At 38.9% G+C, this 15,474-nt stretch overlaps 1 protein-coding gene across 25 annotated transcripts in view; it reads left to right on the plus strand.

Annotated features, from left to right (window-relative positions):
• Positions 1-15,474, plus strand: part of PAH (phenylalanine hydroxylase) — a 361,485-nt gene that overhangs the window by 246,866 nt on the left and 99,145 nt on the right. For 23 of the 25 annotated variants that reach the window (XM_072973153.1, XM_006205894.4, XM_072973150.1 and 20 more), the window contains one exon: positions 11,595-11,702. The gene's annotated coding sequence lies outside the window, so the exon portion shown is untranslated. Of the gene's footprint in view, positions 1-11,549; positions 11,703-15,474 lie in introns of all 25 variants that reach the window. The other 2 variants (XM_072973162.1, XM_072973158.1) reach the window with 2 other exon arrangements.

Genomic DNA, 15,474 nt, shown 5'->3' on the forward strand with positions numbered 1-15,474 from the left:
TGTTCACACACTATCAGTTTAACTTTTCCTGTGGTCCTTTTAAATTTCCTTTATAGCATGTATTGTTATAATTTTTAATAATTAATTATTATTTATCAGAGATATCTATTATATTTATTATCATCATTGTTATTTTTTATAGCTATTTGTAGCTTATTTTTTTATCTGCTTCGTTGTCAAACATAAACTCTGTGGGAATTCTATGCCTTGTTTATCATTGTACCTACAGAGTCTAGGGTAGCCTGAAACAAAGAAGATTTGGAACAGTAAATGTTTGATGAATAAATAAATGAAGGCATTTGCTCATCGGTGGTAGATACGAAAGTTAAAACCAAAGCCGCCTAACTCCCAATGTGATATCTTTTTTCTTGGAGGCATTCACTGTTGGATGAGAAAGGGAACAGCATTCGTGTGTTTTTAAGTACTTCCTTAGAACCCAGTGTTTCCCAAGCCCTAAAAAATTGCTGTTGTTGTTATTATTATTATTACTTCACTAAAGAGCCTTTTTAGATAGTTTTTGCCTCATTGACCCCTATGAAATTATCAAAGATGTCCTGTACATCTATTTATGTACTGTGGCTCTTCAAAAGGCTGCAAGTTATTGTCATGTCTGAGATTTCCCCACCCCAAGAACCAATTTTTGCCTCCTTGAGAGTGCATATTATAAGCAACACAGTCACTCAGAGTAAAAGCTTATAGATTTCTGATGGTGCTATAAAACAGGGAAATTAATTCTGTCCCAGATGAAAATGGAGGAGAATTGTCTCAGAGCTTAGGTGTGGAAGAATTCTAACCATTGAAAATGACAAGAATAGCCAGAAAGGATGGTGGATGTGTTAACTTTGGGCTTCAAGCCCAGCCCTCATATTACATACTTCACAAAGGTTTTTTTTTTTTTTTTAAAGATCTTTAGAAAAACCCTTTCAGCTTAGGTAAATGTGGTGTTAAACCACTAATCGTTAACCCCTTGCCTCTTCTTATTCAGCTCTTAATCAGATTATACAAAAGCTTTCAGATGTTCTTGGTTTCCAGTGCCACTGTGTGAGGATAAAGTAGAGTTTCTAAAATGCTGGCTCGGAAGGCAACATTGTAAACTTTTACTGCTGGATGTAGGTCCACAAAATAAATTCTTCATTTAAAAAAAATCATCACTGCCAATTGAAAGCACCTGTAGATTAAAGGCTGAATAGCTCTGTTCCGTATGTTCATTTATGCATCCATTAATTCAACAAGTGTGCATTGAGTCCCTCCTGTGTGCCAAGTACTGTGCTAGGGGCTACAAAGATATGTTATTTTCATAGCATTTATACATAAGTACCAGGTACCAGGGAATGGAATCTACTTTTTTAGGTTGCATGATTAAAAGCATAATCATTATTTGACCTCTCTGATACACATTATCTATGTATAGAGTTCTTGGAGATGCTACACAAATTATCTCCTTAGTAGAAAAGTTAGGAGTCTACCCCGCATGTAGTGGACATCTGTTTTGTTGCCTCCCCAGCATCCTTCCTTTTCTTTTTATAGTTACAGCAACCCCCTCCTCTTAGGGGAACTAGCTCCCTAGTCCATGGATCCTGCAATTATTTGCGATTCAGAGTACCCTAGCCTTCACTGGATGGAGGACAGATAACCCAGGCAAGGACAATCCCTGGCCAATTAATTGCACCAGAGATGCATGGCCCTAAAGTAACAGGAAAGTGTCTTCCTCTGGGTGCTTCTGCCTTTAAAAGATCCAGGTGACACCATTGGAACCCATGCTTCCACTTCTACTCAAGGAGCCTAAGGGAAGGAAGAATTAATTTTAGAAGTTAAAGGTCTCTAGGGATCAGTCTAGGGAGATCCCTAGGGAAGGCTGCTGTTACTTACTGCTACCACATTGAAAAAGAATGAAACCAGAGGGCAAAGTTAACATGAATTCCAAAAAGGAAGGTGGGGGCCGCATTCCTGAATATCAAGTCTGAATTTAGATCTGAAGTCAGGAGTTAAGAGTTGATTAGGGAAGGCCGAGAGAGCTAATATATCAGGAATTGGCAAATAGGTCCTGGGTGATTGAATCATATACCATTTGGTGTTTTTGTTGACTTTATAGGCCAGCAATATGGTAAACCTAGTGACTGGCAGGCTTACAGGGCCTGAGGCAGGGAAGACTCTTAACGGGTTTTAATTCCTCCTTTTAGAAGTTTCTTGATCTATTGACTTCTGAGAAACACTTATTGTTCAGGTCCTTCCTCCTTCTTTCTGCCATTGACATGCCCCAGATTTTTGCATTCAGCCCTTCTGTTTCCTCATTCTACCACACAATTCTCATCTTCCCCTGTGGTAAGCTGAACAGTGCTCCCCCAACAAAGATGTCTTTAAAAAGTGAAGGATTTAGTGTTTTATATGCTTTTCCTTGGACTCTGGGAAAGTCATAATTATCATACAGCTTTTAGATTTTTTTCCTTTGCAACATTATAATTTTCTCTAATTACTCTTCAACTATTCATTAAGGAAAGCCATAATCACTCCTGTAGCTTTGTGTGGAGTGGTGCTGGGAGGTTAAAGAGGAAGGACAGTTAGAGAAGAGAGTGATCCGCCCTCATCCATTTCTCTGGTTTCTTCAGTAAATCAAGCAGTGATCCAAGCTAGAAGTGGGAGTGATGGAGAATACAGGACACTGAGCAGCAGATTCCAAAGCTCAGTTCCAGAGAAACATCAGAGGAAAACTCCCACTTTTCCAACTATATACTTAAGGAAGAAAACCCTAGAAAGGTGGGTTGGGGAAGTGGGAGATGAAACACAATGGGGTATCAGAGTTGGCTGCTACTGCCTTATAAGAGCCAATTGCTAAATTTTCCTGAATTTTGTGAGTCAGTTTTTAAATATAGCCACTATTAAAAGTTAAATTAGCTTACACCAAAATAAATTATATCAAAAAAAGTTATATCCAAAACTCATCATGTCCTGTTTTACTACCCATCTATGCTCTTGATGTTATTTACATCGATTATATCAGTAGCTGTGTCACGGAAATACTATATAGTGCTGTGTTACTATTCATTTCTTCCCAAATCTGTGTTTGGTGATGTCATGTTGATTGCTGAGATCAGCTCTAACAGGAGGATCTTCAGATAACAGAAAGTAGTACAAATCAAGCTGCTGTTCCCACCCCCTCCCTAGCCATAGAGTCAGTTGTTAAATATTTTCCAGAACATCACTAGTGAATCCTGACTCCAGGGCTATAGAAAATTTTACTAGTGTACTTACTATGCCTGAGAGAAAAAGGGCCTCATGTTTAAAATCATAGTATGTGAAGGCACTAAGACATATTTGAGATAAACTATGGCATTTAATGGTCATTGTAAAGACTTGATAATATTATGTACATTTTTACAAACAAGAGAACTGAGACTCAGAAAAGCTTTTTTTTTTTAATGTTTCCAAAACCATTCAGCCATATACTGCTTTTAGTTGCAAAGAGAGACACAAAGAAATTATATTCGGTCCTTGATCTATAGGAATTCAAACTATTAAGTGAGGAGTTAAGGATATGAATAGGAAAAGTTTAACCTAAATTGAACTTTTAGAGATGAAAATTACAATGTCTCAGGTGAAAAAAATAATACACTGATAGGACTAGTGCCAGATTAGACATTGACGACTATTGAACTTGAAGACATAACAACAGAACCTAACTAAAATGAAATGAAAGGGGAAAAAAAGACTAGAAAAATAGATAGAACATCACTAGGCTGTGAGACAAAATGTATGGTCCTGTATATGCATAAATAGAGTCCCAAAACTGTAGAGGTTTGGTGGGGTATGTATCTAGAAAAAATATTAAGGAAATAATGGCCAAATTTTTTCCAAATTTAAAGAAAACTGTAAACTCAAAGTTCTAAGAATCTCAACAAGTCCCAAATAAAGAAACATGACAAGATTTATACTAAAGCACATCATTATCAAATTGCTTAAAACCAGTTATGAAAGAAAATCTTAAAATCAAACAGAAGGAAAAAAAACCACCTTACATACAGAGGAGCAAACATTAAGATTACATCAGAAAACTCATCAGAAAAGAACATACGTGAGAAGATAATGGAGCAACAGCCGTATAGTATGAAAGGGAACCAAAGAAACAAAAACCCCTGCCAACCTAGAATTCTGAACTTGGTAAAAATCTCTTTCAAAAACAAATTTATCAATAGATCATGACCAAATAGAATTTGTCCCAGAAATGCAAGGTTGGTTTAATATTTTAAAATCTTATCAATGTAATTAATGACATTAATAAACTAATACAGACAAAAATTTATGACAATCTCAATAAATACAAAAAAAATTAGTAAGATTTAACATTCATTTCTGATTAAAAAAGAAAAACCTTCAGAAAATTAGGACTAGAAGGAAGTTCCTAAACTTGATAAATGGCATCTGTTAAACACTTATGGCTAATGCCATACTTAATGGAGAAAAACTAGATGCTTTGCTGCTAACATCAGAAAAAAGAACATTCTATTCAACGTGGTACTAGAGTTTCTAGCAAGTGCAATAAGGCAAGAAAAAAGGTATTTAAAATGGAAAGGATAAGGTAAAACTGCTGTTATTTGTCATTGACACCATCATCAGTGTGGAAAATCAAGTGGTATCTATAACAAAGCAACCAGAACTAATAGGTCACAGAATATAAAATCAAAATACAAGTCAGTTGTAGTTTTATATACTAGCAATGAACAACTGGAAATTGAAATTTTACAAAAACAATACCATTTACAATCACATCAAAAATATATCAGCAAAATGAAAATAGATTGAAAAAAAAACCGAGCAGAGCCTTTCAGAAAGAAAGGAAAAAAAGGGAACTGAAAGGGGATTTGAAGAAATAACCTCTGAAAATGTTCCCAAATTTAGGAAAAGACACAAATCTATAGAGCTAGGAAGCTGAGTGAAACCCAAAGAGAATAATCCCAAAGAAATCCATAGCAAGACACAACATAATTAAATTTTTTGAAAACTAAACACAGATAAAATCCTGAAAATATCCATTACCTGTAGGGAAATATCAATGTGAATGACAATGAATTTATCATCTGAAACCATGGAGGTCAGAAGGAAGTGACACATTTTTGAAATGCTGAAAGGAAAAAACTGTCAACCTGGATTCTGAATTCTAGAATAGCTAAAATAATCTTGACAAAGAAGAATAAAGTGGGAAGAACTACTACACCCAATGTTAAGGCCTACTCTGTACACATTACTAATCAAGATACTGTGTACTGATGGAGCAATCAGTATATACAGTAATGGAACAAAAGAGAAAACCCCAAAACAGTTATAAATATGCCCAACTGATTTTTGACAAAGGTGTAAAAACAACACAATGGAGGAAAGATTGCCTTTTGAACAAATAGTGCTAGAGCTATTGGAAATTCATAGTCATAAAATGGACCTCAACCTGAACCTCATACTTTATACAAAACTTAACTCAAAATAGATCATAAATGTAAGCATAAAGTATAAAACTATAAAACTTTTAGAAATAAAAATGAGAAAATCTTTTCAATCTGGGACTCGGCAAATAATTCTTAGACTTGGCACCAAAAGCATCATCAAAAAAATGAAAAGTTAATAAATCAAACTGCAACAAAATTAGAAATTTAGAAATTTCTGCTTTATGAAAGCCCATGTGAAAAGGATGAAAAGATAAGCTACAGCCCGGGAGAAAATATTTGTAAACCACAAATCTAACAAAAGACAGCTGTCTAGAATATATTAAAAAAACTTTCAAAATTCACCAATAAATAAATAATCATCGGGGAAATGCATATTATAACCATAATGAGATACCACTATATACCTGTAAGAATAGCTAAAATTAAAAATATTTACAACAAGAAATGATGGTAGGGATGTAGGGAAACAGGATAACTCATACATTGCTGGTGGGAATATAAGATGGTACTGCCACTCAGGAAAGAATTTTTCAGTTGCCAGTAAAAGTAATTATTCAGTTACCATACGATCCAACAATTGTACTCTTAGGCATTTATCCTGGAGAAATGAAAACCTACTTCCATGCAGAAATCTGCAGATGTTTATAGCAGCTTCATTTGTAATAGCCAAGAACTAAAGTAAGCCTAAATGTCCTTCAATAGATGAATGGTCAAACAAAGTGTGGTATATACACACTATGGAATATATTTCCCTGATGGCTATTTATTTATTACTGGTGAATTTTAAAAGTTTTTTATATGTTTTAGATAGCTGTCTTTTGTTGGATATATGGTTTGCAAATATTATTCTAGGAAAATGCAAACTAGTCTACACTGACAAAGAGCAGGTCAGTTGTTACCTGGGGATGGAAGAAAGAGTGAAAGGAAGGAAGGAGGAATTACAAAAAGTCACCAGAAAACTTTTCCCGTGATGGATACATTCATTATCTTAATTGTGATGATGGTTCACAGCTGCATATGATATGTCAAGCTTATCACATGATACATACTAAATACATGTAATTTATAGTATGTCAACTATTCTTCAAGAAAGCTATTTTAAATGAATGGTTTAGGAAAAGGGAAGTGGGAAATGGATGACTTTATTTCCATTAGCCTAATAACTGAGGCTCAAAGAGGTTGTTTCCCCAAAGTCCTATAGCTACTAGTAAAAATTAAATCCAGGATTTCAGATCAAGTCTGTCTTATTCCAAAACCTGTATTATTTCCATTACACCTTACTACATGGCAAGATGAATGTGTGCGCTATTACCATAAAAGTGGTGTGTGGTGAACCATCCCCAAACTAAACATACATTCTTGCTCACTCATCTGTAGGTCAGCTGGAGATCTGCTGATCTAGGTTAGGTTCAGTTGGGTTTGGTTCCTAAGTCCAGGTTCTGTTCAGGTGTGTTCTAGAGACTGTCAGTATCCTGGAACCAGTAGGCAACCTGGAGCATGTTATTCTCTTGGCAATGGCAGAGGTGCAAATGGGCAAAGCCCAACAGCTTTAACACAATTCAGGTCTCTGCTTCCAGCACATCTGCAGATAACCCATTAGCTGAAGCAAGTTACCTGGCTGATCCCAAACTCAAGGGAAGCATACTCAGCCTCTTGTGGGAGGAACTGCGAAATCACATGGCAACAATAGTAAAAACAGAAAGGAGTGGGGAAATAATAGTCTCCCAACAACAGACCAATAAAAGCAAGAGAAAATGAATACCATTTCAGAATGGATAAAATCTGCAAAGCTGGAGAAGATAAAGGAATACCACTTCTGTGAGACAGGCTCAGGTAATCTCAGGTGACAGGAGGTTACACATGGAAAGATGAAAGCTCACGAAGCAGTGCCAGCAGCCACACAGCCAACCCTGGACAAAATGACCATTTCGTTGGCCCTGCCAGCATCCACACCCCCTTATTTTAGTTGAAGAAGTCTCATTTCTGTCAAGCAATATTTCCTACAATTCTCTAACCATAGGCAGATGAGGCATTCAGACTCAGTGACTTTAACTCTTGGGTGGAGTGAAGTTGGAGTTGAACTTGACCTAAAGCAGAGGCAGAACTCAGGAGGGTCTTGCTTCTTGGATTCCCAGAGACGTGTGCCTTCTGCTCTTCACCAAGCCCATTCAGCGACTCTTTGGTTCTGAAAGCCTTCCCACATCTTTCCCATGCACTTCTTTTTCCCTCAAGTTACCAAAATTCGTTTTTATTGCATACCATCTAAGAGTAAAATAATAGACTCTAGATTACTCTTTGGGATGTTTTGAAAAATTTCTGATGACTCAACAGCCGCATGACTAACTGTCCTCTTTTTTAATCCCAATCACAATTCCGTACTCAGGACTCACTCCTTTTCTGCCTACTTCAACTCCACTTCTTTCTGGACAGGACTTCCCTCTGCCTTTTAGTTTCTGCTTCCTACCAACTTCTGTTTACTGCTTTCCCTCGGCTGATACCACTTCATTGTCCATATTTCTGTTTGGGCGTCTGCAGTCCAACCTCCTCAGGAGAGAAGAGTTCTCTGGGTGCTGTGGTGACCATAAGGCATAGCGCTCCCTTGCTGGTCAGAAATCAATGCTAATTCTCAGACTGCCTGCAGATAGTTCCTTTTGGGGCAGCACCATTCCTGGTCTAAAGAGCTGTGGTCAAATTTATGTAGATAGAAAGCGTCAAGATTTATGCGTAAAGTGACTCCCCTCAGAGAGGACTGTTGGTATAGCAGGCTCCCTGAACACTGCACAGGTACCAGCCTTTGTCTGATTAAGAAAGAAATGGGAGGGGATATGTCAGTTGTGGAGTGCTTGCTTAGCATGCATGAGGTCCTGGGTTCAATCCCTAGTACCTCCACTACATACATACATACATACATACATACATACATACATACATACATGCATACATACATACACCTAATGAGCTGCTCCCCTAAAAAAAACCAAAAAACAATTTTAAAAAAAGATGAGGGTGAGATGGAGAAGAAATGGGAATGGAAGCTAAAAGGCTAAGTTTACAAATGAGGGATCCCCAGGTGTATCAGCAGAGGGAGCCAGGCAAATGTCTTCAAGGCTGATTAGAGCATCCTGGAGAATCTGTTGATAGACATTTTGTCTTGCCATAAGTTGCTCAGACTGAAACAGGGATAGGGAAGCCAACCACGTGGGAACTTGGAACAACCCCAGAGTGATGGGGACTGGGCAGGTCACTGAGTGTGCAAACAAGGAAGACCTAATGAGGGACTTGTCAGAGACCTTGAAACTTCGCAAAGCCTAAGAGGGGCTGACGGCCCTTCCCCTCCCCCAGGACTATAGCCTTCGGGAACTTTGTGGCAGGAGCTTTTGTCCTCCTATGCGGCAGATCTCCAGCCAAGAGAGTAGCTCTGCCTTTAGGGCTGACTACAGTTGGTGGTCAAACCTGGGTGATATTTAGTTAGAAAAAACCCAGAGAAGTTGCTCTGGCTTCAGAGAGCCCATGATTCCATCAAACCCAAAATAAAATTCTATTTTAATAACTGGCATTAGTTAGAACCTTTCACTTAAGATAAAGCTGTTTAATACCTAACTATAGATCATCTCTGAGAGCTTACTATGGCCAGAGGCTGAACTAAGTGTGTTATAAATATAATCTTATTTAATCTTTGCAATAAACCTTAGAAGTAGAGGATATTAGCTCCTTTTTTACAGGTAAAGAAATTAGGGCTTAGAAAGCCTATATGACATGTTCAACAGCACAGAGTAAAGAGTCCAACTTAAGTCTATTTAAATCAAAACCCCAGCCCTTACCACCACATTCTACTTCATCTTTCTAGATAATAATAAAAAAAGCCATAAAATGACATCATTAACTCCCTTTTTTAAAAAGGGGAGATTTTAGCAAAATTAAGAGCTCATGAGAATTACTCCAGGTCTACCACTTAGTAGAAAATGGACCAGGGCTAGAATTCTGATCTTCTGACACAAAGCAGATGAACCAGGTACAGTAGAAAGATCATGTCTTTGAAATCAGGCAGACTTGCATTCAAATGCCTCTTGCAGAATGTATTTACTGTGTGATTTAGGCAAATTTCTCAACACCTCTGAGCTATATAACATGGAATTTTTATACCTACACAAGAGGGGAGCTGTAAGAATTCAGTGAGCCAACTTACATACCATCAATTTTAACTTCCTTATTCCTCTCCAAAGCCTCTGTTTTTTGCACAAATTTAGATAAAATAGCAGAAGTTTGAACCAACAAATATATATATTAAGGGAAAAGGTCCAACTTACCAATGGATAGTGTTCCAAAGACTCCTTTAGCAGGTATTCTTTGGAACCCTGAATGAATTTTTTGATACAAGTAATTTTAGAGTATATTCTGTAGGTTGACTTGTGTCTCCCACTAGATTGAAATTCTAACCCCCTGGAACCTGTGAACGTGACATTATTTGGAAATCAAGTCTTTGATGATATAATCAAGTTGAGGTCATACTGGATTAGAGTGGACCCTAATCCAATGACTGATGTTTTTATAAGATAAGGGAAATTTGGATATAGACACACCAAGGAGGGAACACTGTGTAATGGCAGATACAGACATTGGAGTAATGCATCTATAATCCAGGCAATCTCAAGAATTGCCAGCAACCACCAGAAGCTGGGACAGTAGCGCAGAACAGATTCTCCCTCTGTCTCCAGAAGAGACCAATCCTGCCAACACCTTGATTTCAGACTTGTTGTCTCCAGAACTATGAGAGAATAAATTATAAATTACCATTGTTTTAAGCCCCCTTGTATATGTGGTACTTTGTTACAGAAATCCTAGAAAACTAATACAGTGTTTTAAGTAGAGAGTCAAATTTTTCTGCTTAAAAAATAAAACCAGCATGAAGTTTGGTGGGTTAAAACAAAGGCTGTTAATGTAGCTAATGATTATATGGATCAGCAGTTTGAACTGGGCTCAGCTGAGCAGTTCTTCTGGTCCTGGCTGGACTCATTCACATATCTGTGGTCAACTGCTAAGTCATCCAGGGAGTAGCTGATCTCTAGAGGACACAGCTGGAATAGCTGTTCTCCACATCACTGGGTCTCTTATCCTCCAGCAGGCTTACCTAGTTACTTCTGATGGCAGAAGGACAGAGTTCCAGAGGCACACAGGGCAGAAACACACAAAGCCTTTTGAGATCTAGATTTGGAATTGGCAAGGCATTTTTGCTGTATTCTGTTGCCACACAAGTCACAAGGCCAGTACAGATTCAAACAGGGGAAATAAACTCCATCTTTTGATGGGAAGATCTATTAGCCAAATCATGTGGCCAAGGGGCTTAGACACAGGAAGGGGAATAATGGTGGCCCTTTTACCAAGAATCCACCTCAAGAGGCTCAAAAAGTCACTTTCCCCACCCAAGAGGTGTCTCCAGTGGGCTCTGTCCAGCCTCTCTTCCCACCACAAACTTCAGGACAAAGTGAGTGCATCCCCTTTAAAATGCCATTCATCCCTGTAGTCCTGTTTCTGCTGAGCACCTCACAGCCTGAGCCCTGTTTCTTCCGCCTCTCCTCTCCTCTTCACAGTTATTTCTCACTAGCCTTCCCTTCTACATTCTAAACAGAAAGATCCCCACTTCTCTCACAAATTGTGTCTTCTCCTGCATTAGCAAGTATTTGGCCAATAGGTGTATGTTTCATTAATGACCAAACGAGGCTTTTGAGTTACGTATAGTGGCTAACAACAGCTGTTCATTTCTGTGTGATTTTCTCAACCAGCCAGTCTTTTGGTTCTTGAGTTCTTCCCTCTTTGATTTTCTAATTCACATGATTATGTGAGAGCCAAATGAGACCACAGATACGAAAATGCCTGGTAAACTGTAAATGACTCTAGATATGTAATATACCATTGTTCCTGTTGTGGTACCACATAATGACTCTTTTCACATAAGCAGCAAGACTGCTATTGTCTGCCAACATCTGTTCTCACCTTCTCTTTCATAATAGTAGAATGACTGGTTTCTTAGCTGGATGCATAGCTGTTAAAAATAATAACATTTCCCAGACCCCTTTGTAAATAGATATGGCCATGTGACTAAATTTTGTGTGTCAGCAGATTGAGTGTAACTTCTGGGTGCCTCCTCTTCACTCTTGCCAGAATGTGGATATGGCCATGCACCACTTTGGACCAGATGAATCAGGACAACACCTTATGAGAAGTGGATCTTCAGTACCATCCCTGAACTTACTACACTTGGACAGTTACGTGAGTGAATTCATGTTCTAAACTTTCTTTAGCCACTATTATTTTGGGTCTGTGTTCTACGTCCTAACATCCTATATCTTAATTAATGCAATATGTGTGTGCCAAGAAGGTGTCATGGTTACTGTGATTTTCAATTCCTTACTCTAAGATGCTGGACAACTGCTTAACTCAGTTAGTCAGGTCACAGTGCTCAGATGAGGAGTACCATCCCTGCCCAGGCGAGATAATTCCACACTTATTTCCAACCACCTGTAGCAAACTTCTCTGTGCTACAAATGAGAACTTGGATAGATCTAGGTAAGTACATCCCTACTCTGGCAGGTAAGAACATGCCACCTACAAACAATAGTACTGCATGAAAGACACTGCTGAGAAGTGGAACTTGACCCTACAGCCTGGTGTAAGTTGGTTAGGGTCTTTTGGAGGCCAGTTTGGCAGTACATGTTCAAGTTAAAAATGCTAATGCCCTGTCACCCAGCAATTTCATTTTTCAATATCCATCCTAGAGACAGACTCATCAATGTATGACAAGGTGGTGTGTGAAAGGGAGCATTTGCATGGGTAGTCGGGCATCATTGGCAAACAATGGCTGTCTTTAGGATGTAGATGCCTTCTTTGAAACTTTGTGCAGCTATTTTTTAATGAAAGAATTCATTTATACTGACCTGTTATATATATATTATAATTAGCACATCAAGTAAGAGATTTCAGAGGTATTATTGATTAGGTCTATGACAACGTAAAAATTTAAATGAAAGACATGAGTCAATTTTACATGGCTATGGCAGATGTAATGAAGTCATATTTGAATGAGTTGTGTTTGAGATGAACTGACTTTCAGCATCACACAAAGGCTTTATTGCTCTGTACTAGACTCAGTGTCTGTCTGAAGAATTGTTTTGACATCTGTCTTCTCTATAAGCTGGGAACTCCCAAAGGCGTGGGCTGTCTTGCTCTCCTTTGCCTGGCCATAGAAGATTCTTAATGAGCTATTGCCTGTGGACTGAGTGATAGTTGTTCTGACATTGTGAATTGTAAGATGGCTTTCCTCATAACAAACAGCCCTGGGAAGGTTGTGGTGGAGTTGACCTGCTTGCTCTAGATCCATGGTTCTTGACCTTGACACCTGGGGGGCTTTGTAAACTCTTGATGCCCAGCCTGCACCCCAGACCAATTAAATCAGCATGTCTGGAAGTGAGACCCAGGCCTCTATGTTTTTCTAGTTCCCAGGGTACTTTCAACATGCAGCTTCAGTTGAAAACTTTGGAGCTTGGTGATTAAAGCAGTCACCAACTAGCCAAGTAACTGAAAACCAGTCAGTCTCAAAGAAAATGACAGTATCAGTAGACTCTTGGACTGTTAGGGACTTCGTTTTAAAATGTTCTTTCTGCCAGAATGCTTGCCCATTGGTTATATGCTTGGCTGCCTCCCTCATCTCGTGAAGCTCACGGCCAGATTCCACTGTGTCACCAAGGCCCACCCTGACCACCATATTTCATATTTCAGTCTGCCCCAACCCCTACCCCAGCATACTCCTGTCCCCCCTTATTCTGCCCCATTTTCCCTTTTCCATAGTACTCATTATCCTCTACAATTATAATTTACCTATTAATTATTTTTCTTGCTAATGATTGTCTCACGCCTCCTAGAATGTAAGTTTTTTGGGTACAGGGATCTTTGTCTTCTTTCTTCCCTAAATATCTCCAGAGCCTGGAAGAGTGCCAAGTACATGGTGAGCACTTAATATCTATCTGCTTTGTGAATAAAAATTAGAGCCTAAAAGGCCTACTAGATTGTTTGCTAAACCCAACCTTCTCATTGAACTGATGAGAAAATTGCAGCCCAGAGAGGAGATGAGATGCATCTGGGGGTCACAGAGCGAGGCAGTGGCTGAGCTGACGCCCAGCTCTGTCACCTTTCACTCCAGTATGCAGGCTTGCCGTGCAGATGTGTGCACACAGACACTTCCAAAAAGCAAATCTTGAAGAGGAGCCTCTGTTTCCACCTAAAATTTTCAAAAATCCACTTTTTGCTTCTGGAGGGCATTATCAGCATTAGGCCTGGATGAATATGATTTCCAAATTTGGGAACTCGCTGCCTGCTGTCTGTGTAATCGCTCCCAACCTGGAGACTGTATAGAGAGATCCATTTTTACCAGGCTTTTTTTTTCTTTTTGTAGCGATTTTTGTTTTGTGGGGTTTTTTCTTCCCTCTCTAATCTGGGCTAAAATAAAAAAGCCATGAGATCTGCGCTTTGGATTTTGTAAATGAGCTCGCTGCTCATGGCACTTTCCAGCAAGATAAGGCCCAAATGGCATTTGCAGAAATGCTTCACTATCTCTCGAGCAATCCGGCTCCTGCTTGGGCCCCTTGGTAACAGCTTGGCAAATCCGCAAAAGGAATGCGACTATATAGTTTGTGTGTGGACTGCGGAGTTATTATGGCTTCCAAATTGCCTAGCAGGTCATTAATCATAGGCCAAGATAGGCCATCGCAGCCACAGTGCGGTGAAAGCGCCCCGCATAATGCGAGTGAAATCATGTTTAACATGCAGCTCTTGCCGGCGTAGATATGGAAGGGGGAGAGGGAAGGAAAAAAAATCATTCCCCTGTTAGGAAAGAAAACTTCTACTTATCTTTGATTTGCATTCAGTCCTCCCTCAATAGTCCTTAAGCCTGTTATTTAATTCATTTTGGTGCCAGGGTTCATCACAAAGCAAAAACCCTAGGCAAGACCTATGCAGTCTGTGACCTCCAAACCCCCTGTCTTTTCTTGTCAGTTCTATGTCATTTGTGCAGTTGAACTCCACCAATTTGAAATGCTGACCTCTTCCATAGACAACCTTATTCTCCTCCAGTGAAAGAAAGGCCCAGAGCCGACAGACCACTCAAGCGGGAGACGGCAAGGAAAGAGAAAAGTGGTTGACTTGTAAATCAATTTCCACAGCCGACCCAAAACCCACACACACACTGAATTTGTATAATTATTTTTAATAGCCGAATGGATTGATAAAGAAGAGGGCTCTAAGAACAAAATAAAAATTTATGAATTAGGGACAGAAAGAACAGAAGCCCAAACTTTGCTCCCAGTGGGCCAGAGCGGCACCATGGGCCTCGTCACTCCTTTTCTACCTGGTCTGCCTGAGGTTATTTGAAAAGTTGAAAATAAAATGCGGGAATACATTTCCATGTCACTGGAAAAGGCAACAAAAGAGAAGAGGGGTGTGGAGACTACCAGAAAAACAGAACTTAAGTTATACACACACACACACACACACACACACAGCCCATTTGCATTGTGCTATGTGTGTGTACCTGCACTGCTGGTCCCAGGTCCTACCTGCCCCCAAATATAGAACTAGATAATCCTCTGTAACCTGTGGTTCTATGTAGCTAATTTTTTTCATGCTATGTCTATCACTTTTCTTAGATTTTAGATCTTTTTCCATCAAAACCAATCATCAGCAATATAATGTTATTTAATAAAAATCTGCATTCATTGAGCACCTACAGTGTTTCTGCACTAGGCCTATAAAGCATATAAAGCACAGTCTCTTTTCCAAATACCTAACAATCTAGTGTGAAAACAAAATATAAAAGTTCCCTCTTACAGGAAAAAAAATGTGTATGTGTGTATATACGTATATATAAAAAATATATATATGTATCTATACGAATAAAAATGAGTTTCTCCTTTACATGAATTAGTTTTCCTTAAATTTTCTCTCCACGTCCCTATTTTCTTGCTGTCTGGATTTTTTTTAAGCTGAGAAG

This window comes from Vicugna pacos, chromosome 12, assembly GCF_048564905.1.
Source record: "Vicugna pacos chromosome 12, VicPac4, whole genome shotgun sequence".
In the NCBI taxonomy this organism is placed as follows: Eukaryota; Metazoa; Chordata; class Mammalia; order Artiodactyla; family Camelidae; genus Vicugna; species Vicugna pacos.